Raw genomic sequence first — 24,631 nt, forward strand, 5'->3', positions numbered from 1 at the left:
CAGGAATCTCCACACAGAAGTCCTGAACATCAGTTCCTGAAAAAAAAATGATTTAAAAAAATACTGTTGATATTGCAGTTTTAAAATCCAAGTATGGTAAACAAAAATACACATGTAGATGATTTGTGAAAGTTAAATTACAAATCTTCTTTATGTATTTTACTACGTATAAACCAATAAAGCACCAAAATAACACCCCTTTTTATTCCTTATGACTATTATTTGCCATCCTTCTTGTGAAATGATTGGATGCTGGGAAAGCCACTTGCCTTTTCTCTTCAAAACTACTTGCATGTCAGGAATCCCGTAATTGGATTTTCATCTTTTCCAGTGAGTTGCAGAAGAATATTTGGCATCTCATCTGCAAAAGCAGCAAATGGAAAAGGGCATCCCCATCAAGGGAATATGCCATTTTTGTTGGAGATTTAATAGATACCATGGATTTCCTGATGTGCTCTAGATTGCATGCCTTCACCAAGCTATTATTTGTCCTGCTCTCTTTTAAAAGGAAGGAAAACAATTACAGAGCAGAGGTGTCAGTTTTTCATTGAGCATCATCTCAACCTGTAAGATGAAGGAATGTATCACTTGATAAAGTAAATGTAAAAATGACACATTTGCACCTTGGAGAATTGGCAGTTAAAACAAAAATCTGGATTCACACTCTTTTGGCAAGCTGATAAAATGATTTCCAAGTATCAAAAGTGTTCAGTATGCAAATGTCAATTTTAATAAGCCATAAAATGCAGTGATTGCTCCATGTTACTATCCCCCAGGGGGGATGGCCTTATGAATCAAACAATTGTATGCAACTGAAATACAAAATCTGCCTTACTGAAGCTTCACTGAAGGCATAACCTCAAACCAGAAACATTGATCCAGCCCATCTTTTTTCCTGTGGATTACTCAACCTAACAGAAAATCACCAGCACTGCACTTAACAGTTGAAGAGAAAGTATTTCCTTTAGTCTACAAAAGGATACCTCTTTAATTTGCATGAGGACTCTCAAGTCTACAACTGGGACCTAATTTAGTCAATTACTTTTCAAATGCTCAGGTTGATAGAAAATTAGGTAATCCAATTGGCAGGGTGAATGATACTTCTGGATTGTTCCCGATTGCACCTTTCCCTGCTTACCTGGTCCATAGTGTAGAAATTCCAAACGATTCTGCTTCTTCCCTGGACCAAGCAGCCCCTTATCCACACTTTCCTTCTGGGATCAGAAAGGACAGCACTTTCTCCGCGGATGGTAGAACAAGTCAAAATGGTGGCTGCAGAGATACAAATGAAACTCCACCTGTTTTTCTATGCGTAGTACATAGAAAAAGTAAGCAAAACTTTGATTCCATCATCACAGTCAAACTTCTTGTCTATTTTTATTACACCCTGCAGATTACTCGAAGAGTGTTAGGTAATCTCCCTAAAAGAGAACATTGCTCTGCTCAAAAAGAAAGAAGAACATTTAGATATAACTAGCCTGGGTTGCTTTAGCCCCTTTAGCTCCAATTACTGAAACAATCTGAAAAGCAAGATATTCCATTACTGTTTCTTCATTTGAGGGCCCCCAGTTTATTACTACCTGCCACAGTGTTTTGTCAGATTGCTATCAAAACTATCTTCTAAACATAGGTAGTTTATTATGTGACCACACTCTGATGAGGCTTTTATTAAAGAGAAGCCCTAATATGAATAGGAACTCATTTTAATAGGGTTATTATGTAAAAATAATAATTAAAATATAATATAAACTAGGGAAAATTGAGATTAGATGTGCTTGAGCCTACTTAGCCTGCCGTCCAGGATTCTAATTGTTGAAAGGAAGAGATTTCAAGGCACCTGATCTCCCTTCAGGTCATGCTTTATTTTAATCTGGTCTTTGAATGGACAATCTTCAAACAAATTGAAATTTCCTATATTAGTATGGTGGTGTGACCATCTTCAATTTCTATTTCATACTTTCATATGAGAAAGAAGAATTAGAGGCATGAAGACCAGTAGTGAAATTCATTTTTTTTAAATTTTCTGTTCTGTGGGCATGGCTTGGTGGGCATGGTGTGGCTTGGTGGGTAGCGCTTGGTGGGCGTGGCAGGGGAAGGATCCTACAAAATCTCCATTCCTATCCCATTCCAGGAGAAGGATATTGCAAAATCCCCATTCCCGCCCCCACTTTGGGGCCAGACAGAGGTGGCATTTGCCAGTTTTCTGAACTACTCAAAATTTCTGCCAGCAGTTCTCCAAACTACTCAAAGTTCCTGCTACCAGTTCTCCAGAATCTGTCAGAACCTGCTAGATTTCACCCCTGATGAAGACCTATTTTCCTCTGACCTCATGACTGACTTTACTCCACTTGTTTAAAGGGGAACAACAGGATGAACCTGCAAATCCAGTTACTGCTAGAATAGACAAGGAATAGTTTTAACCTAATACCTAGAATATTTGTGAGTCAGAGGCAACAATCCCTAATCTTTCCAGGTCAGTAGTCTGGTGGAGGCAGCGATGGCAGGGGTGAGAAGGATGGTTTTGTGTGTGCATGCCGCTTTCAAAAATGCAGCTTCACGCATGCATGCCCATCATTTCTTCATCCTGATTCCTAATGGGCTGTGGCCTGGCACCAGGCCACACAGCAGGGGTTGGGGATCCTGAGTCAGAGTATCTTGTTGACCAGCCATCCAATCCAGCATTATCTCATTAGCTTTCCAAGAAAAAGTGATGGAGCTATAGAACAGTAAAAATAGGAGTACTTTCATTAAAAAACTGCATTATGAGTATTCCAAATCCTGATTGATTGCAACCCTAAAATCATGTCTTGCTCCCTGACTGGTCAAATAGTAAGGATCTATTGATGTGTTGATCAGAAAGGTCAGCAATTCGGCGGTTCGAATCCCTAGCATTGCATTACGGAGTGAGCTCCCATTACTTGTCCCAGCTTCTGCCAACCTAGCAGTTCGAAAGCATGTAAAAGGCAAATCGAAAATTAGAAACCACCTTTGGGGGTAAGATACAGCGTTCTGTGCCCCTCCAGCATTTAGTCATGCCGGCCACATGACCACGGAGATGTCTTTGGAGAGTGCTGGCTCTTTGGCTTTGAAACGGAGAATGAGCACCGCCCCCTAGAGTGGAAACAACTAGCATATATACTCAAGGGGAACCTTTACCTTTATTGATGTGACAGATTTCTTGGCTTGATCATTTGCCTGATCCTGATTCTGAATTTTAAACTCACATCTGACTAGAGTCTCTCTGAAGTGGACAAGAAGTAGTACAGCACTGTGCAGGGAAGGAACAATCCATAAAAGATTAAGCTCTGCCTTCTCTCTAGTAAAAGCTTTGGCTGGATTTCATTCTCTTTCATGAATTGAAGGCATCCCTTTTCTTTATGGAAGAATAAGTAACCAACCCACACAGCTATATCTATATTCTGTCCACACACATATCCATATAGACTTCAAAGACTTGAAATATATTTATTTAACTTAAATATATTTTTATCTTTTTGGTGGCATGTATTTACTTTTTGCAATGTTTATACACTAACTCCACGAGGACTCTAAATTGTTAAAAAATTGAACATAAACCATTAAAACAAGTTCACACAGTATGTAAATATTTATGTATGAAGATATAGCTATAGATAAATATGCATGTATCTATAAGGATATTTATATCAAATGCTTTGTAATGGAAAGATTCTTAATAGCCTTAAAGCTGGACTCTCTACTCTTTCCTCCCCATCTATATCCAATTTGTTTGAGGTTTTTTAAGCCATAACACTTAAATGTGTTGGCAATCTAATCTTCCTCTCAAATTTTCAGGACCTTTATAGTCCGATGAGATATTTTTATAAAATGGAAAGTGACACATGCTACAGTCACTGCTGTCAACACTGAAATCTATAGCAATTTCAGCAACTCTTATTAGGCCCAGACTTTGCTTTGTAAGGGATACATTGCACTGTTTTTCCATGGGCTGCTTCCAAGTGTTCACAGAATCTTTAATTAAAGAAGAAGATGTAGGATGTGACAGCATTGTCCTTGGATTTTCTCCATGCTGCTCCACGTCCTTGGAAGCTGTTCCCAGGGGAAGGAAAATATGAATATAATGACATCTCATCATTAATTTAATGTTACTAGGGAGATGTGGAAAGGCGATGCAGAACATGACAGCTATGAGTTCCTGACAACATATCCTTTCGACAGATTGAATCCCACCATTTCTTAGTTGGATTTACCCACCACAGTGGCCTTCCTTGTTAATGTTCATTTCTTTTCACCATTGTATAATTATTTGATAGAAAATTGTTATTTTAAAACAAAGTAATATTGTGCAAGTGATCTAAATCTATGGACAGTAGGTAAAATGGTAGGATCTTGTTTCTTGTATCTGAAACACAAAATCAAATACATAATTACTAAGTATTTCTTGAGACTAGTTTGATGCTTACCTCAAATTTTCTCAGGAGGAGGACAAACTGTGGGACTGAGTAGGCAGGACAAACTTTCACCACCTTCCCATTTTGAACTCTTATGGATTCTTGAGACACAAAAACAAGGGCTCAATCTCATCTTAAATGAAGTAATGGGTCCAGAATTTAAATCTGAATTTGTAGTTAATGTAACATTTAGCTGTCAAAAATAAGAGGAAAGGAGAATAGTAATTGAGAAACTAGTTTTGTACCACTGGAAAAAACCTGCAGTGGCTATTTCATTATGTTATCAAATACACTCAGTTACATGAAGTCCAAGGCACTATAAAGTGTATTCTCTGAGTTCCAAGATTTTTTTTTTAAATGGAGCCTTTAATCTGGGATTAAAGCATAGGAGCTATTCAGAATGCATGAATGCGTCATTAATTTTTTCAGAAGGATTAATATATGCTAAGATAGGTATTAAATAAAGATAATTGCCTTTTGGCAGCTACAATTTTGACTTAGTTGTTTGAAATACTAAAGTATGTCATAGTGGCAAGTAAAATGCAGTAGACATGCATTGTAAGATTTCTTAGAAGAGTGAACTGTGTGGCATTGTCTCTTCACTACATCATGATCCACTGGCCACCGGAGTTAGTAGGGATGTAGAGACTTAAGGATTTATTCTATGCCCTTCTTTATCAGTTTTCCTATCTCCTGTTTCCCTAAGAAATTGTAATATCAAGTCATTTCCTTTGAATTTCTTCCTAGGCACATATGAGCAGAGTACTTCCTGATGCTAGGAAATCCTAAGCTTTGCCCATCTCTTAAAATTATTATCATTTCTCTTTATAGTGATAAAATCTGTGTCACTGTTAATTCTCGGTTAAATTTTCTCTCTCAATAATGTTCTAGTACACAACAAACTCATCAACTCCAACATTATAGATAAGGATGGTTATTTTCAAAATTGCTACCTTATAATTCCAGATCCCATAAAATATGTCAGAACCATTCTTCAAGGGGTGGCGGAAGAGGTGTGAAATTGGCTGCCTGTCAGATCTGGAAGCCATTTTTTGCATTCAGGCCTCCGACATTTTCTACTGTGGGAAAATGGGAGGGGCGATTATATGGAGTATGGGAGATATATAGTCAAAATAACATTCTTTTCTCAGGGAGTCAAGGACACCTTGCCCTGCAGCTGCGATGAGGTGACTGGGAGGCATCTCCAGTTTTGGATGGTGCCTGATTGGACCATGTGATGGACATGTGGGTGCTGGACAGGGACTTGAACTTTCACTTAGATGGGGAAAATCTGGAAACTTTCAGATTCGGGTTTTCCCAGATGTGCCAATATGACATCGCTAATAAAATGGAACTTTGAGGAAACTCAAGCCTCAGAGTCTTCTTTCGTTGGGGGTGTTACTTGGAACCCTGGTACTGCCCTCTCTCAGGCCTTTTTATTCAGAAAACAGAAAGGAAAAGACTCAGAGAGTTGGATAGATATGAAAAACTACAGAACTGTAGGATCCATTGTTTTGTCAGTTGCTGGGTATGTCCTCCTCAAATTGATTCCTCAGAGTTGGAGACTTCACTGTTGGAGCTCTCTGTATTGACTTGTGGAATCATTCTGTCAAGTCTTAATCATAATGATCAACTTCTGCTAAGAATCTTTTCTGTAACTCTGCATCACTGTGACCATGTGTAATTTATCTGTCTATGATATCTTTCTAAAACACATGTGCCAAAAGAATTACATAGTGATTAATATATTTCTACCCAAATAGTTTAGAAATCAGTAGTTATTGGTATTTTGTTTGAAATACTTCCCAGTCACTAACTAACCTTTAAATATTCCAGATGAACCTGGACCATGCTAACAAGGTAGTTAGCAAACTGTCTTTTTACAGTCCATTCCATATCTGATATATGAATAAGCAGAGAGCTTCAGTCTCACCAAGATGTCAATCTGCCACTTTTCCCCTACACACAGAATAAACTGAGCCTGCCTTATAAAAAGGCTCCACTGTGAATTGAGAAGACTTGTTAATTTCAATGTATATAAAAGCAAGAAGAAGCAATGTCAAATTACCATATCCATATTTAGAATTCTATTTCAATACAGCAGCTATGCATAAATATTGTTAAAGCTGATTTGGAAGCATAGGGAGAAAGAAAAGTATAGGGAGTTTGTTATAGAAAAAGAGAATACAGAACATATTTGTTTCTATGCATGGTTATTATATCCTGCCTAGAAAAAGTTCTATAATATTTTTTCTATACATTCCATATGTTCCCAAAAGAAAGAGCCAAGCATGCAAGTCAGGACAAGGCAATGTACATGATAAAATGTGTACCATGACATCATAGCACAAAAAGAACAATTTAGGTACTTATGTCAAAAATCAGAATGTAAGTACCCAAGAGCACGGTTTGTATCCTCATGTCACCAAACATGTGACATCATTTTGCTGCAAATACCTATATAAATAAAGATGCAATCACATTGAGTTTGATTGTTCCTATATCTCAGTTTTCCTGGGACCACTTTGGAAATGTCTTGTCATTGTTTTCTCCCAACATGCTTTATTTTTTCAACTCCATGGTCTAGCCAACAGCTGTAGAATTCCCAAATGCTGAGACTGAATGACATAATTCACTAAGCAAGCTAGCCCTGTGCTAAGGGCTAGCCATGAAAAGCACTACTGTGGATTTAAACAGGCAGATTTATTCAAAATCTAGTGTTTCCTGAAGCTATTAGGTGGAAGGGACCAAGAAGAATTATGTTGTCAGTCACAAGGACTCAAAGATATCTTAGATAGATAGATAGACAATAAACAGAAGATAGATGTATAAATGTTAGAATCCATAATGCTATACGATAATAAACAGAGTGCTATTTTGCCCCTTTATTAATGTGCTCTGTATATAGAAATTATTGAGAACAATTTAGTTTCAGTTGTTCACTCTAATAGAACAACACATTCTATTTTGAGGTTAGAATCAATTCATTTTAGCCCATAATGTGGTTTGTTTTGTTTGGCTTAGCATATTGTGTGAATTTAGTCAATGTAGTTTGTAACTCTAATTTATGGTTTAGCTTCATACATAAAGCAGTCAGTTGCAGTTCAGTCAATTAACCACAGTAAACAAAATGTGGCTTATCTTGATGGGTCAACCCACTCACTATCTTGGACTATGCAGCAAGAACCAATAAGTTATTTTGCAGAAGGAAAATAACTATGCTATTTATTCTGGCAAAGTGTATGGCAGTTATGATGATGCTAGATAAGTCATCTGCCAGCAAGAATACAAGGTTCCTTGCAGTTTGATCAATAGGATTATGTTATGTTATTATTGACATGCAATGCAAAGGAGATGCATTTCTAATGATATTGTCTTTGTCTTCTTCTAATTTTTCAAAACTTGTTTTTAGGTGAAAATAAGGGGGAGGAACTATCTTTTTAAAAAGCTTCCTGGTGGGAATCCTACTGATATCAACCCAGCAGGACGGCACTTTCTGCAGTGTTTACTCTGTTTCCTTTACTTTTGTAAAAAGAGTTTTATTGCTAAGTCTCCAATATTATTGACCATGACTCCGTTGCTTTCATCCTTACTTTGAAAGCGGTTTATCAGATTAGCATTTAAAACATTCAAAGGCTAGTATTATTAGGGGGGAAATTGCAGTAACAGATCATATATAGGCACATTTTATTAAATCAAGTATAATATGTTATGTGCCAAGTGTTAAAAATCTAATCACATATTTTTAAACATGCCAGCAATGTGGTGAAGGTGTCGTGGTTGAGTATGAGTCACTTGGAAACCCAAAATAGAAGAAGGTAATAACTTGATTGGGATAAAAATAGGACTTTTCTGGCGATAAATGTACATGAACTTTCTCATGCACACATGTACACACAGATGTCACTGCAATACTTAATGTTTTAAAATAATGAAGTTTGGGAAAGGCAACGAAACACTGCTTTACTCATATGTCCTCATGCACAATGTTATCACCCATATGCAAAATCTTATCACAGACTCATTCTTATTCCACCTTAAGGAGGGTTGGATGTTTGGAAGAACAATATCTTTTTTTTAATATATTTATAAATAATGTGGGGATCAGATTTATATTTATAACATTAAAAAAATAAAGCTTCAAAAGAGAATCATTGTGAACACAGAACATATAAGACCAGATATTTTTGCTAAGCTCTTTGAACCACCCAAAACAGTTCCCTTCTCTTAAATGCACCAAAGCCAGCTTTCCAGCTGAAATGAGCTGAGAAGACCACATGGAGTATAACTTTGCCTAAGAACATGACATTTTAAAACTGAAGGTAAAAGAGACATTTAAAAAAAAACCTAAATGTGTTGCAGAAATAGATAAGCCTCCCACAAGGATATTATCTAGCCAGTTTGGTCTGTTTCAGGAGAATTTGTCAATGCTTTCCTAAGTTCACTTTGCTGGAGGCGAAGCATGCTCAAAAGATCCATTGCACTGCAGGTGCTTGGCTACCCAAGTATTTTGAAGTAACCTAATTTAGAGGAGGGGGTCCTATCACAGCCTGGGATGCTTGCATATCCTCTGCTATGCCTTTTTCCTCCTCTTTCTCTTTCTCCATGTCTCTGGAGGTGCAGTGGTTAAAGGGTAGTATTGCAGGCAAACTTTGCCTACAGTCTGGAGTTTGACTCTAATAAGGTTCAAGGTTATCTCAGCTTTCCATCCTTCCGAGGTCAGTAAAAATGAGGACCCAGATTGTTGGGGGCAATATGTAAATAATGCTTCTACATTGTAAACAATCCAGAGTGCTGTAAACACTATGGAGTGATATATAGGTCTAAATACTATTATGTCTCTTCCAGCAGCTCTAATTGGGAATTTTAGCATGTCTCATGTAATGGAAAGTGGTAGCTTGTTCCTCCAATAGTTTGGATGTTGGGTAACCCCCCAAACTTCAAGCTGCTTTTATTGGATCCTGAGGTTGCAGCTGATGTTTGCCCTAAATAACTCATAGGCCACACTGCTCCCATCAGTTTCATTTACCTTACTCAGCTGTGTCAGTCTGAAAGACATAATCTAGAAAGTGAAATGGGTTTTTCTTTCTTTAGATAGTTAATGCAAGACACGGCATAGTCAAAACTGAGCAAGACAAGATTACAGTCTTTAAATGTTCTGAATTCCCCAAAGAATAAATCTGAAAGGAAGGGCAACCGAATTTCTAGGTTGAAGATGTAAAAAAAATTGAGTGTTTATTTACCTATATGATATGGTCATGTGATCATTTGATATCTTTTTAGGAAGTACCTTAATGTAGGTGAGCAGATTTATAGTGAAATCTTTAAATATTAAAGATGTTAATGTAATAATGTAACTATATACTAATGCTTTGTAATCTGCTGTTTATCGAGAATTATTGTTGTATCAAACATGTGGGATGGTTAAAAAGAATCATACTGAGCAACTGGAAACGTGATTATTATTTCAGATGCCAAGGAATGGTGGTCAGAAATATGTCATCTATTTTGTAAAAAGCAATGTTTTCTACTTATCAAAGGATGCAGCATACATTTTTACGTCTGAGATTTTTTAAATAGATTATAGTAGTATACCGGTATTTGTTATTAAACCAGTGATATAAAGGGTTTTTTTGTTAAGTTGTTAATGTTAAGTTTGTATTTTTCTTTAGTTTGGGGATGTTCCCTTTTAATTCATTATAGCATTTTTTTATGTTTAAAGATTGCCTTGTTAATTTGGTATGCATGCAATTTTTAAACAAATTTTAGAAACCTGGTCAAGACAAAGTCAAACTTGTGCCACATGGCCTATGAAGTTGACTTAATCTGTTGGTTCTTGAAGGAAAACAAGTCTCATCTACTCACCTACTCTTTGATGGGTAGTCTTAATTATTCTGAGTAATCTCTGCAGTTGATTCCTTTGCTTCTCTCTCTCTCTCTCTCTTTCCCTCCTCCTCACTCTCTCTCCCCTAATGAGCAGCACATAACAATACAATAGGAAAATATTGCAACTTATTAATGATTGGTATGAAATGGAAGAAAGATTGCGACTATTCCTAGTACAGCCTGACTTCTTTGGGAATTACTATCTGTCTATCTAGCATCTAACATCTATCCACATTCCCAAGACTATTACATCATCCACTTTCAGAATGAACTGGCGAAAGCATTAGGGACTGTGAGATAAGGATAGTGCTAGCCATATAGTCTGCACTCTCAAGGCACTTCACTTTTCTATTACATTCAGCTGTGTAATATTCTACCAAATTTTTTTTTTCAAGAAGGACCTTAGAGTCACATCAATTATTTAACAATACAATAAATTTAGCAATCAGTTTCTCAATACAGATCAAGCTCCTGCATTGACTATTACAATGGAAACGTTAGACCTAACAGTTTATTTTCTCAAAATGAAATATGTTTGGTGTACATTCTGAGGTACAGGTTTGTTGCTGTTATGTAAATCAAGCGCCACAGGACTCTTGGGTATTGTAGATTTGTACTTTAGATTTGGTTCCTCTCAACTTGTCTCCAGATTTGTCATTAAAAGCAAAATAGGAGGCAAAGATAGTGATTCTTCTGATTAGGCTGCCAAAGTAGAGCCAATGGCAGCAGAGTTAATTTGTATATTGTTTTGTCTAATGAGAAAATAAACACAATTAACAGAAGGTGATATGATCGTTGTCGAGTTTGGAAACCCAAGTCCCTCCAAAAATCCTATTCTCACCTACTCTAACTTTTATAGAAAGCTTCTGGGAGAAGTAATCCACTGGTCCTGGGTGAGGTGCATTGGTATGCTGATAGTATGTGGTTATGGATTATCACCCTAGGCTGAGATGGAGATATTCTGGAAATCCAGAACCAGTGAGATAATCTGAGTGGGATAAAAGAAGCTTATATCGAATCCTTCCAAAATAAAGGTTCCGTTTGTCCATAAAGCAATGGGCATCTCAGTAACCTTAGTTGTGACTCTGGATAGTTTAATTCTCGCAAAAGGAGATGGTTTATTACTTGGGGATTCTCTTAGGGTTCTAGTTGCTGCTCAAACAATAGGTAGAATTTGTGGTCAGAGATGGCTTCATCTAACTTTGCCAGAAGAAGTTATAAATATAATTACTATGTGTGGGTAATTTACAGTTAATTTATTATAGCAATATCACTTACACTTATATACGACTTCATAATGCTTTACAGCCCTCTTGAAGCAGTTTATAGATTCAGTATATTGCTTCCAATAAGCTGGGTCTTAATTTTACCAACCTTGGAAGGATGGAAGGCCAAGTTAGTCTTCAGCTAGCCAGGAACAAACTCCTGACTGTGGGCAGAGTTTGCCTGCAATACTGCATTCTAACCACTGCTATATTACTATAATCTGCTAACAATGAAGTATTATAATCTACAAAGAACAGCAACACTCTATGAAACTCTCCCCTGAAGACTTACAGGCACCCACACCTTCCTTGCCTTTGGAAACAAATGAAGATAATGCCTTAGTCCTGTGCTGACTAAATCTAGTTTATATCAACAACATTCACATTATCTCTCTACACCTTTCTTTCCTTGCAAACTATTCTTGTTTCTTCCATGCCCACATTGAAATTTAAACAATGCTTTTGTTCTTTATGATATCCTTTACTTTAGTCTTTATTGAAGGCATTTTTCCAACGATACAAAATTTTAAACATACAATAAAAGACTATGCCAATTAAAAAACTAAAAACCATAATTCTATGGTTTAATAAACATATATGTGATATCACTCTAAATTGTGAGTTGCCAATAAAAGAAATCTGAGATTTTGCAAACACTGTAGGCCATTAGAGTAGTTCAGACATTTTAAACAATATCCAGATGGAGCCATTTGATTTTAAGTATGCACTCTTTTTCTGTCATCGAGAGCCGAGGTGGCGCAGTGGTTAAATGCAGCACTGCAGGCTACTTCAGCTGACTGCAGTTCTGCAGTTAGGCTGTTCAAATCTCACCGGCTCAGGGTTGACTCAGCCTTCCATCCTTCCAAGGTGGGTAAAATGAGGACCCGGATTGTTGGGGGCAATATGCTGACTCTGAAAACCGCTTAGAGAGGGCTGAAAGCCCTATGAAGCGGTATATAAGTCTAACTGCTATTGCTATTGCTATTGCTATCTTAGTTATTTTTTTAAGTAAATTTCTTCCAAAAGCTACAAGATGAAAAAATGGTTTTTCATAAAAATCAAACATTATGTGATAATTCAGATATCATATCTGAAGAGTTCCTGTAACAGAGAGGTGTAGAAGACTAACACAAATGCTTACTGATTATTTTTTTCTAGTGTTGCTGAAATTTGTGTTTAGTCTAAACCATGGTCCCCAAAGTAGTCAATATTGACCCTTGCCTTCAAGTTAGTTTTTCTGGGGTCTTCTTGGACTAGTCCCTGAAGTTTTCTTGACAAAATTTTTCAGAAGTGGTTCACCACTGCATGTTTCCTAGGGCTGAGAGGGACTGACTGGCCCACAATCACCCATCTGATCATCCCTAAAATGGGATTAGAGTTCACAGTCTTCTAGCTTCTAGCCTGATGTCTTGACCACTATTCCAAACTGGCTCTCATTATTCATAGCGCTATTAGTTAAAGTAGTATTTATAAAATTATTTTCATATCATCAATGTTTAGGGGGGGGGGTGTCAATGAACAATCTGAAATTTCATAAAGGGGTTGATGAGCTGAATTGCCTGGGGGCCCCTGGTCTAAACTAATATTCCAATAGCACAATAAACACATAGATTGATCCTTCAGCTCAATTGGTACTTCATACTTTCTAAAATTCATTGGATATTTCCTATCAACATATATGGTCTGATTTGCTTTGTTAAACTGGTTCAGCTTACTGTTGTTCCAAGTTGCTACTTATGATTTCATTATTTCTTTCAAACGGGTAATTATAATTCTAGCAGAAGAAGCTTAGCACTGTATGTGAACCCAGCCTCTGCATTATATAAACCATGTGTTGTGAACTGGAAGGAATAGTAATTTAAAACCTGATTCTGAAGGTTCCTAGTAAGAGATAATTAAGATAGTCTATCAACACTCAGGCTGGAGCTTCCTGATACACCCCATTTGTCTTGCTAAGGAGCTCATAGTTCTTCTACCAAAACCTCTCCCTTCGGTTCAGCTCTAGTTAAAATAGAAGTCAGACAAACCTCTATTTTGATATGACACAACAGTGCCCCCTAAAGCATCTGGTGAGTTGGCTCCTTGTTGCAAGGACTGAATAAATGGAATTCAGCTTTTGTTCCTCAGAAGTGCCTCAGCTGCATCTTCCCATTTATACAATTGACAATAGGAGAAAACTAGACTACACCCTTCATTCCACCCTTCATTCCACCAAAGATCCTTGGAAAAGTGGGCTTAGTCATCATGTGACTTGCGATTGGCTGGTTAAACCTAGAACATCAGAGATAGAAGATTTTCATTGGTTGCATAACAACAGTCAACTTCCTCATCCAAAAGAACACCAACCAAAGTCACTTCAGATGAGATGGGCAGCTATATAAATTTTATAAATAGCAATAGCAGTTAGACTTATATACCGCTTCATAGGGCTTTCAGCCCTCTCTAAGCGGTTTACAGAGTCAGCATATTGCCCCCAACAACAATCCGGGTCCTCATTTTGCCCACCTCGGAAGGCTGGAAGGCTGAGTCAACCCTGAGCAGGTGAGATTTGAACAGCCGAACTGCAGAACTGCAGTCAGCTGAAGTAGCCTGCAGTGCTGCATTTAACACTGCGCCACCTCGGCTCTTACATAAAAAAGTAGGAATCTGGTTTTAATTACTCCCTCAGAAAAATTTTACCTAAAATTGAACACAGTGCTCAAGGAGTCTTTTTTATTTTCATCTTAATTACTTAATCTTCTTTTACCCTTTTAATTGTTATTTAGAATTGTGAATGTATCATTTTGAAGTTTCATAATATCATTGTACTTTAATAATTAGCTTAGCAAAACAAAATGGTTAAAAAAAGCACTCAGAGAAAGAAAAGAAAAAAGAAAAATGAGAGAAGTATGAAGCACTTGCCTTATAATTTCTGTGTGGGTGTCACAGATGACCTTTTTCTCCACTGTGGACTCAGTCTGTGCCAAAACATTTATTTAGTAATGTAATAAATAACTAATTTAGCTAGCTAGATTGAATCATATGGGAGAAATGGAGAAATGGTAACTTAAGGTTTAGGTACTTCCCAACTGCACAGAGTAGACTGCATCAGGAGGTACAATCTGCCAGTGTGGTAAATATAAAACCAATCACTAAAGCTTGTGCCAATCGTGGAGGGAGGGAGGGAGGGAGGGAGGGAGGGAGAAAGGAGGGAGAGGAGGAGACGGGGAGGGAGGGGGAAGGCAAGAGGGAGAGCTATGCATCCATAGTTATAAACAAATGTAATACAATCAATTCAAATCATTTCATTTTGGTTAATTTATTTAATTATAAAACTTATTGGTCACCCATCTTATAATAAGGTAACTTTCCGTAGTTTACAGACATAAGAATATATATCTACATGAATAAAATATGAATAAATTAAAAACAAAGAATAAAATCAAGGACATGTGGGGAGGGTGGGAGTAGAAGGGAGGAGGTGGATCTGTTGTTACTCGATCAACCACCTCCACTGCACAGTTCCCTCATTGGAGCCCCAGGCCAACAGAGAGAGCCAGGTCTTTAGACCCTTGCAAAAGGATAGGAGGGGGCAACCTCACATGGTGATGTGTGTGTGTGTCCAGATTGTAGAGCTATAAGGTGATATAAGAAGTCTAATTGAAGGAGCTTCTCTTTCCCTCTCTCCTCTCTCATTTACCTTGTTTGAATAAGCACTTTGCCTTCAGCATACATTCAGTGATCATTGAAGAATTGTGGAGTCCTTGGTGTCCTTTGAACTTGGTTATTTGCTTGCAGGGGTTTTATTACCATACTAGGTAACTTCATCTGTGAGAGCACCAAAGGCTCTCCAGTTCAACCGTGAATCACCTAACATATTGTCTTCTATAAGAATCAATGAATAATGTTGGAAAGAAACCATTTGGGCTTTCAACTTGGATGTTGTTAAGGAGGCATATCCGCCTTTGTTTATTTCTTCTCAGCACTATCCTCAGTTTTATAAATGCGATAATTGAAAGCATATTCTCCTTGGGATGACTGTTTTTTGTCTAAACAAGCAGCATGCTCCATCTTTGATATCCTGAATTTAGCTAACAAGTTATCTAGCAGCTGAATTCATCTTCCTAATTGCCTTGTGGTCAAATGATAAAGGCACAGATTAATTATCATATGTTGCACTATTCTAAAGAAGAATAAGGGAGGAATTTGGGGGGGGAAAGACAAGAGATGAATTTCGGCTATTTGGGTCTCCCCACATGGGGGCAATTTACCAGATGCTTTGGGGAGCACTGTTGTACCATACTAAAAATTAGAAGGCTGCCACACATGATTTATGCTTAGTCCAATGATGTATCACAGCCACTATGATTTATGGCATATTAGGAAGAGAGAACCAAGTGAGTGTCAGAATGCTCTCCCACATGAAATATTGTCAGTACCAAGCTAGCATCTCAGAGTTCTGTTAGTCCTTTCTTTCCCTAGCATAACTTAATGTCTGCTGAGAAGCTTTTGTGATTTATTCCTGTTATTTGCAGTCTGGTACTTCTACTTGTAATATTTTACAGATACGGAAGTGTAAGGTTCCTGCCCACTAAGGTTTTAATGTCAAATATCATCACTGTTGGAGTTTACATGGTTAAATGCCAGTGAACCGCATCATTCCACAATGTTTGTCAAAATTTACTTGTTAATACTCATCACATAGAATTTAAAATGTAATGCTTAACCGAAACAAACACGCACTTCTTTTTGCATCAGTTCTTTTTTAAGGGTTATTTCGAAACTGCGAATGAAACTTAAATAACAGGTATTAGGTCACTCAAGAAATATTGGGCAATTTTCACTTGCTTAAAAGTCATAGAAGCCCCCCCCCCCCAAGCATTAGAAACAGTAAGGAAGGTAGAGGAATGTCTTAGGTGAAAAGTCAAGCATGGAAAATTACTATTCTCTTGGTCAATGTTGAAGCAAATCTTCAGGTGAATGCAGAATAAGGACTCTTACACAATTCCGGGCCTATTATATTACAGCCTGGACCTTTAAATAATAAGGGTAGAAAGAACAAAGTTAACTACAAAGGCTTTGACAGTCTCAGAAATTAAAAAAAAAGACAGAGAAATTCTTGTAGGAATCACAGCTCAAAAAAAGAAAAGAAAAATTCGTCACTCATCAAACACCCTGGTTAAGTAGTGAATGCCATTTATTTAGAGAGAAAGCTTTTAGAGAACATCTTGAAGCATGATCTCATTGTCCTATTAATAATTTGATTAGCCTCGCTATAGCAACTAATTTAAACAAAAACCAAAAGGCTTTAGAGTGAGAGCAAAGACGGCCCAAATTCCAGCTACCAGAATGAGCAAAACTGGTCTCCGATAATTTTCCTTTCCATTCTCGGCTCCGTTCTGCTTTTCTTTTACTTTGAAATCCTGGATATCCACAGGCAGATTAAAAGCTATGCAAACCCCTTGCTCATCTACTGTGGGGATCATTTATTACTGGGCACCTTCCACGTGCTTAATAGTCTCTGACAAATTCATTTCTGTTCCAAAGAACCGGGAAAAGGTTGCTCTGTCAGCATTACATCTCTTCCCCTGCAAGCTGAGGACAACAATGAAGCAGGCCTCTGAGCTGGGTAAAATACAGTAAAAATATGTGAAAGGAAAATCTATTGAAAGAGCTGCATCCAACAACCATGAACTGTCATCATGGACTTTCAATGGATTTGAAATAATAACAGAGAGCTGTGGCAGGGAATGGGTTGATTTAGAGTAAGGTGACCAGATTTTAACATTGGTAAAGAGGGACACCATTGACGGGGAGGAGGGTTGATTAAAAATTTGGTCTATATGGTCCATGGATCCCTTCAAAGTGAGGGTTTCCAGCCCCTTTCACAAAGGTGAGCCAGTTCCAGAGAAGCAACTCAGAGCCCCCAATATCCTCTCTCAGTTCCCCTCTGCCTCCAGGCCCCGATTGAGCAATGGGGGATTATGGGGGGGGGTCTCCTCCCCAAATTCAGGGGCTCCCCCAGAAGGAACAGAAGCTCTTGCCTGACCTTCAAAGCCTCAAGTTTGAGTTTCAGAAGAAAAAGTGAAGTTTCTGAAGAAGCAAAAATCCTTTTGCTCAAATGCCTCTTTTTCCTTCTGGGGATTCAGGGCTGAAAATGCCTCACTTTCCCTCTTTTGCTTTCACTTTTCCTTCCCTTCCTCTTTCCAGGCAGCCCACTCCCACCCAGATACTGGGGGCAGGGGGAGGGAGGGAGGGAGATAGAGGGAGGGTCTGGCTGTGGCTCCCCACCTTGGCTACCATCAGGGAAAGGGGTGGGGTCCCTCTCTGTCCTCCTGTAAGTGGGGGAGGGGAATTGTAGGAGTTGCAGATTACAGGACAATTTTTTCCTGAATCCAAACTGCTTGTTAGAAAGCAGGTTGTTTGTTTCTAAGTGGAGGGTGAAGGGCTGGTTTATAATTGATTCCGTGACTTTAGAGGTGAGGCAACACAGCGAGATTGGTCTGTAGTTTCCAGGGTCTTTTTCTTTCCTCCCCACGTGAAAGAGGAAAAAAGGATGATAATAATCTGTGGGCTTCATTATTTCTTTAAGACTTTCAGTCAGGTCTCTGATACGTTCCCCACACCTGGGAAACAGCTAAGCCCCCTGGTTTGATTGTCTACGAATTGCTGGTTCAGTTCACTGAGATTTCATGGCTCAGTGTTTTCTTTGGGAATAGGGTCTCTCTCTTCTCTCCCCCTCCCTCTCATTTCTGTTTTTCTCTATTTTTCCTCTCCCTTTCTCTTCTTCCTTTCTATCTTTCCTTCCTTCCCTTTCCCTCTTTCTTTTTCTTTCTAATGGAATATGATAGCAAATCCAAAATAAAGTTATTAATTGTAGGAAATTGCTTCTCTGTAATCTTTTCATAGTGAACTCTAAGTTGATAGAAGCTGGCAAGATTGTACTATCAGCAATAGGATATATATTTTGATTTCTTTTGAGTTTGACAATATAATACGTTATCCAAAATTATAAATAATCTTATTTTCAGATGCATTTTTTGGCCATTTGTTATTTTCTTTAAAAAAATCAGACTTGCTTCTGATTTGTGCCTTCTGGCAAACTGCAGTTTTCTTGGCAAGAGATCTAGCTTGCCATTGCTTTCGTCATAGGTCTAAGAAAGTTTCTTTCTTTCTTTCTTTCTTTCTTTCTTTCTTTCTTTCTTTCTTTCTTTCTTTCTTTCCTCTTCCTTTCTTTCCCTGATTTGTTTCCCTCTCTTTTCCCTCTCTCTCATTCTCTCCCTTCAGCTTTCTTTCATTTCTTTCTCCCTCTCCCCCTTCTCCCTCTAATTTGTTTCCCTCTATTTTCCCTCTCTCCCATTCTCTCCTTCCAGCTCTCTTTCATTTCTCTCTCTATCTCTCCCTCATTCTCCCCATTTCTCTTTCATCTCTTTCTTGCACCTGCAAGCAAAATACCTTCCTGGGCTGGGATCACGGCGGCGGGGACAATGACTCCTTCCGCTGCTGCCACTGAGAAGTTAGTAGCTGGCTGCGCTGCACAGGAGACTCCTCAGTGCCAGACTCCGGTTGGTCCCCTTCATGTTGGCTCAGGAAACAGCCAGAGCAGCCGTCTCTGGATGCAGAGAGGGAAGAGCTCCAGAGCCCTGTGCAAGGAGAGCCCTGTGCAGCACAGGAGAACCGGAGCTCTTCCCTCCCTGCACCCAACCAGCTGCTGCTGCTCCCCATTCCCCTCCTTCCTGAGCCAACACGAAGGGGACCGCGGCTCACGCTGACTTGAATCTGGCGCTGAGGAGTCTCCTGTGTAGCGTGGCTCCCCTGCGCTGCGTCCCCAGTTACTCCCCTCATTGCACAGTGGTGACAGCTGGAGGAGAGTCGTTGCCTCCTTTGCCTTGATCCTGGCGCAGGAGGGTATTTTGCTTGCACATGCGCAAGAGATGAGCGTGAGAAAAGGGCTGGAGTTCTTCCCGACACTGAGTTGCCTGCGAAGGACACAGAATGGCAAAAGCAGGTGAGAGGCTCATGCCTTCTCGGGGTGGAGAGCAGATTGAGCGATTGGGTCAGCAGGGAACTGCTCTTTCCCCCCTCCTCACCTCCGTTCTGGCTCCTACATTCCCCCCACCCACCCCACCTCTCTCTCTCTCTCTCTCTCTCTCTCTCTCTCTCTCTCTCTTTCTCTGATCTTGGGCACTGGGCCGCCTTTGGCGAGAGGAGCAGCAGAAGCCCCTCCCCTACTGGTGCAAGGTTTGTATTTGTATTTGTTTATTACTTATAGGCTGCCCTTTTCCCTGAGGGGACTCAGGGCGGCTCACAATTTATGGGGAGGGGAATACAAGACGAGACATAAGACAGTACATAAGTAAAAATAGAACACAACATTCATTCATCATTCGGGTGGGGACGGATTAGAATCTTTATCCCCAGGCCTGACGGGATAGCCAGGTCTTGAGGGCTGTGCGGTTCCGTTCTTTCCACCTCCGGCCGCTTGCGTGATGATCCCACCTCGCAGGCTTCCAACCAGTAACCCCCTCCTCCCAAAGCAGCACACCTGGGAAGCAGCTAAGCCCCCTGGTTTGATTGTCTATGAATTGTTGGTTCAGTTCCCCTGAGCAATGAAGCCTCTCCCTTCCCGTTCTCCCGCCGTTCCCTAGCTTGTCGTGCATTCTTTCAAAAAATCGTGACTTTTTAAAAACGCCATGGGACAAATTATTAAAAATCAGGACTGTCCCGCCAAAAGCGGGACGTCTGGTCACCTTAATTTAGAGGGACACTTTGGATATTTTATTTTATTTCTTTTTAACTTTTGTAATATGTGTTTTTTTTAATGTTGTATGCCTCCCTGAGTCCTTTGGGAGAAGGCCAGCATATAAATCCAATAAACAAACAAATAAACAAACAGACACTAGGCTGTGAAACAGTAAAAAAAAAAGGCATCAGAGAGAGAGAGAAAGGTCAAATAATGTGGATTGGTCTCCTGTTATTATTGTTGTTATTTTTTTTATGATTGTGGGATTATTGATCATAGCACAGCTGCCTCTTATTATGAGGGATTCTAACCATTCCAGGCTAAGTCTTTTTTGTTTTCTTATAGTTTTCCAAAAGCTCTTTCTTCAGTCAAATGCTATGAACTTAAGTCATGTCCTCATCTCTAGATCATGAATCAAAAAGTAGTTCCGCTGAGGAAACCATCTGAACATTTTCCTCTCCCTCCAGATATATAATGCCTACAGTGGCTGGCTATTAAATTATTCAAAGTATCTATCACTTTAATGAGCTATGTAGCCTATCTTTTATTCCTAAACTGAGCCCCCCCACCTCTGTTAGTTACAAGGCATTTTGTATCCATTTACCATGTCTGCTCTTCTTATAGCAATTCCCCGTTCTTTATTTTATGGAAGTAAATCGCAACAACTAAATTTTATAGTATTTATCTTATAAAAGCAAATTCTAAAAATATACATCTTAGGCTGTTATTCATACTGTGATGAATCTCAGCCTGTCCTGGTTGGCTTTATATATTTTGCTGTATTTTCTAACTCTAACCTATCCAAATTATATGCCTACAGAAATATTCAAGATTATTCGGCATGATATTTAGTACTTCCTTGCCGATTCTTGCTTATCTAGGTGATCATATCACGTAATCAAACTTTGGGTGCTTGGCAACCAGCATGTATTTACCATTATTGCAGCATTGTGTGTGTGTGTGTGTGTGTGTATGTGTGTATGTGATGGCCATTTGCAACCTTGTAAGCTGGTTTCTGGCAAAGCAAAAACAAATCTAGATAGACAAACATTCTGCTATAGAATTTATAGGTTTTGTGACTAGTGGATAATAGTTTTTCTTTCTTTCTGGGGTTTGTTTAGGTTTTTTTTGAGGGGGTGTCTTCCAATCTTTTCTTATTCTTTCTTCAACAAACCTTTACTTCTAATTCAATTTTTTGTTACATTGTAACAACACAAATCCTCACAAAGGATGGGGGGCGGGCGGGTGGGCCCTCCGGAGCACCATAATGGAACGGCACCTGGTGCTCCCAGCAGGCACTGGTACACCCGTACCGGGGGGGGTACCAGTTGTATCCCACCACTGATACACCTACACACATGTACACATATACAACACACACACACACATGTATGTATGTACAGTATGTATGTATGTAAATGTATGTATGTTTGTGTGTGTGTGTGTGTGTGTGTGTGTGTGTGTATATATATATATATATATATATATATATATATATATATATATATATATATATATATATATATATATATGATATTTTATTTATCAGCACAAATAAAAAAACATATATATGTATATATGTATATATGTATATATGTATATATGTGTATATGTGTATATGTGTATATGTGTATATGTGTATATGTGTATATGTGTATATGTGTATATATGTATATATGTATATATGTATATATGTATATATGTATATATGTATATATGTATATATGTATATATGTATATATGTATATATGTGTGTGTGTGTTTTTTCCCCATAGATTTTCACGGGTATAGGTATGCAGGTCTTGGCGTATTTGGGTCTTTTCCCATGTGAGATTGACAGTATCTTGGCGACATTTTGACGAGGTCACACTCGTCATCTTCAGGTTTGTGCCTTTGGCTACACTGAGATACTGTCAATCTTAAGCCAGAAGCCAGTGACAAAAATAGAAGATCTTGAGAGCCTCCGGAGTCCGTTTACATCTTCAACAAAGCCCACTGGAGGGGCTCGGTCCCAGGAATCATGTGAGGGCCGGCATTTATTTGGTAGCTGCCCGTGGTCGTCTCCCCAAGCAGCGGAACTGCGGCGGCCTGGAACAGCGATTTGCGGTGTGGAGGAGAAGATGGCGGTGCCGTGCTGCTGAACGCAGCGACTTGCAAATCTCCGGCGCTCCCTCCTCCCTCCTTGCTTTGACTGATCCGAGTGGTGCGGTGAGCTTGGGGACTCAGTTTACTGTGATCGAAGAAGGTGGGGGTCATCAGAGACTTTGTTGGAGACCGTGGAAGCGGCGGATTGGACGGCTGGCTGTGCTTGCCGCCGCCCCGGATGTCCCCCCTGTTCTACTCTGCTCGCCTTGCTGCCTTGTTGTTCTGCGGTCCTTTGGGGAAAAAAAGGAAAAAAGATCTGGCCGTTCGTCTACCTGGTGTGGTGCTCGGGTTGAGAGGAGGATGGCGCCCTGAGCAGCATAATCATCATTCTGCGCTCCTGATTCCGAGGAGAAGAGAGGCCTGGATGCCCCCCCTTTTCCACCTTCTGGCCTCCTTATCATCATAGCCTTCTTCGGACATTGCTCCTTTGCCTCCCCTCCCTAGCTATTGGGGAGCCTTTTACCATCTCCCTAGCCATCATTGACTCTTCTCTGCCTTGGCCTGTGTCCGATGTTCTGCCCATAACATCTGTTCTCCCCCGCCCGTCTGCTGCCTGCTATTGCCCTAGATAGTTAGATAAAATTAGATAGAGATAGATATAGATAGATAGATATAGGTATAGGTATAGGTAGTCATAGGCATAGGCATAGGTAGATATAGGTAGATAGGTAGATATAGCATAGATATAGTTACCAGGGCAACGTTCCATCAGATGGTTGCACCCGGGCTGTGGGAAGGACTGATAGAGGTTAGACTTAGGGCTAGGATCAGGGCTTGAGATAGAGTTAGGGCTGGGGTTAGGGCTGGGTTAATTTAGGATTTAGTATTAAGATTAGGATTGGTGTAGGGCTAAGATTGGGTGAGGGTTAGGGTGTAGGTTAGTATTAGATTAGATTTAGGGGTTAGGGTTAGGAGTAGGGTTGGGGTCAGGTTGGGGCTAGGAGTGATAGATGATGGTGGCCGTAGGGGCAAGGACTTGGTATCGGAAAAATCGGTGCTCTCTCCCCCTCCTTTTTGAGCAACTTGGGCAGTTTCAGACTTTGGCCCCCCAGATTATGGACCTTATATAATCTCAGGAAAGAGACTTCCTTGCACGTGGTCCTCTGATCTCCCTTTGGACCTTAAGGGGGGTAAGACTGAATGGTTGCTATCTGTGAACATCAGACATCTATGCCTTGCCCTCCTCCACGTACGATTGCCATGTACACTATTGACTTTCGGTCTTGTGGCCATGGACGTCTCTCTGGGACATAGAGGAGGGAGAAGAGCGGAGCAGTTCTCTCTTCATCTTTACACCATTGTTTGATAGCGCACTATCGCAGTGCTCCATGAATTTTAATGTATGGTGAGTGCTTGTGGTATGATTGTGCTGTATGTATGTAGTGGGCTTGCTGCTAACGTACCTGCCTCCCAACAGCATTGCAGCAGTTCTCCCCTCGCTCCTCGAGTCAGTAGCCGAGCTGGCTGTTGAGTCCCCCAGGCTTATGGTGCTGGGGGATTTTAACTTGCCTTCGCTCGGCGAGCACTCTGATGGAGCGCAGGAGTTCATGGCCTCCATGACAGCCATGGGCTTCACCCAAGTAATTCGGGATCCGACCCACTCGGCGGGTCACACACTTGACCTCGTATTTCTCTCAGAGCAGTGGAGTTGCGATCTTGGTCTGAGGGCTATTGAGAACTTGCCCCTGTCATGGTCGGACCACTGCCTACTGAGGCTTGACTTTCGGAGGCCAATCCCCCACTGTAGGGAGGAGGAACCGATTAGGTGGTTCCACCCCAGGCGCCTTATGGACCCTTTGGGCTTTCAGACGGCGCTTGGTGTTATACCTGATACTCTCGCCCGCGGTCCGGTTGGGAACTTCGTCGCTGCTTGGAACTCAGCGGCGGCAGAGGCCCTTAACCAGATTGCGCCTTTATGGCCTATCCGAGGCAGTGGATCCAGGAGGGCTTCTTGGTTTACTGAGGAACTCCGGGAGATGAAGCGCCAAAAGAGACACCTAGAGCACCGCTAGAGATCCAGTAAGTCCGAGTCAGACCGAGCACTATTAAAATCCTGCATCAGAACCTACCTCCGGGCAATTCGGACGTCAAAAAAATCATACATTGCCGCTCTGATTGCATCCGCTGAGTCACACCCAGCCGCCTTGTTCAGGATAACCTGCTCCCTCCTTAAGGGGAGGGAT

At 40.0% G+C, this 24,631-nt stretch overlaps 1 long non-coding RNA gene across 1 annotated transcript; it reads right to left on the reverse strand.

The window, feature by feature from the left end:
* Positions 1 to 270: 270 nt before the first annotated feature.
* On the reverse strand, positions 271 to 4,623 carry LOC106554764 (uncharacterized). Its single transcript, XR_001313948.2, has 3 exons — positions 4,443 to 4,623; positions 1,139 to 1,272; positions 271 to 361 (listed from the first exon to the last, which is right to left on the reverse strand). It is a non-coding gene; the product is annotated as an uncharacterized LOC106554764 (long non-coding RNA).
* Positions 4,624 to 24,631: the final 20,008 nt, after the last annotated feature.

The sequence above is a fragment of the Thamnophis sirtalis genome, unplaced genomic scaffold (genome assembly GCF_051295495.1).
Source record: "Thamnophis sirtalis isolate CommonGarterSnake01/CBP01778 unplaced genomic scaffold, rThaSir2_p1.2 scaffold_6, whole genome shotgun sequence".
Lineage (NCBI taxonomy): Eukaryota > Metazoa > Chordata > Lepidosauria > Squamata > Natricidae > Thamnophis > Thamnophis sirtalis.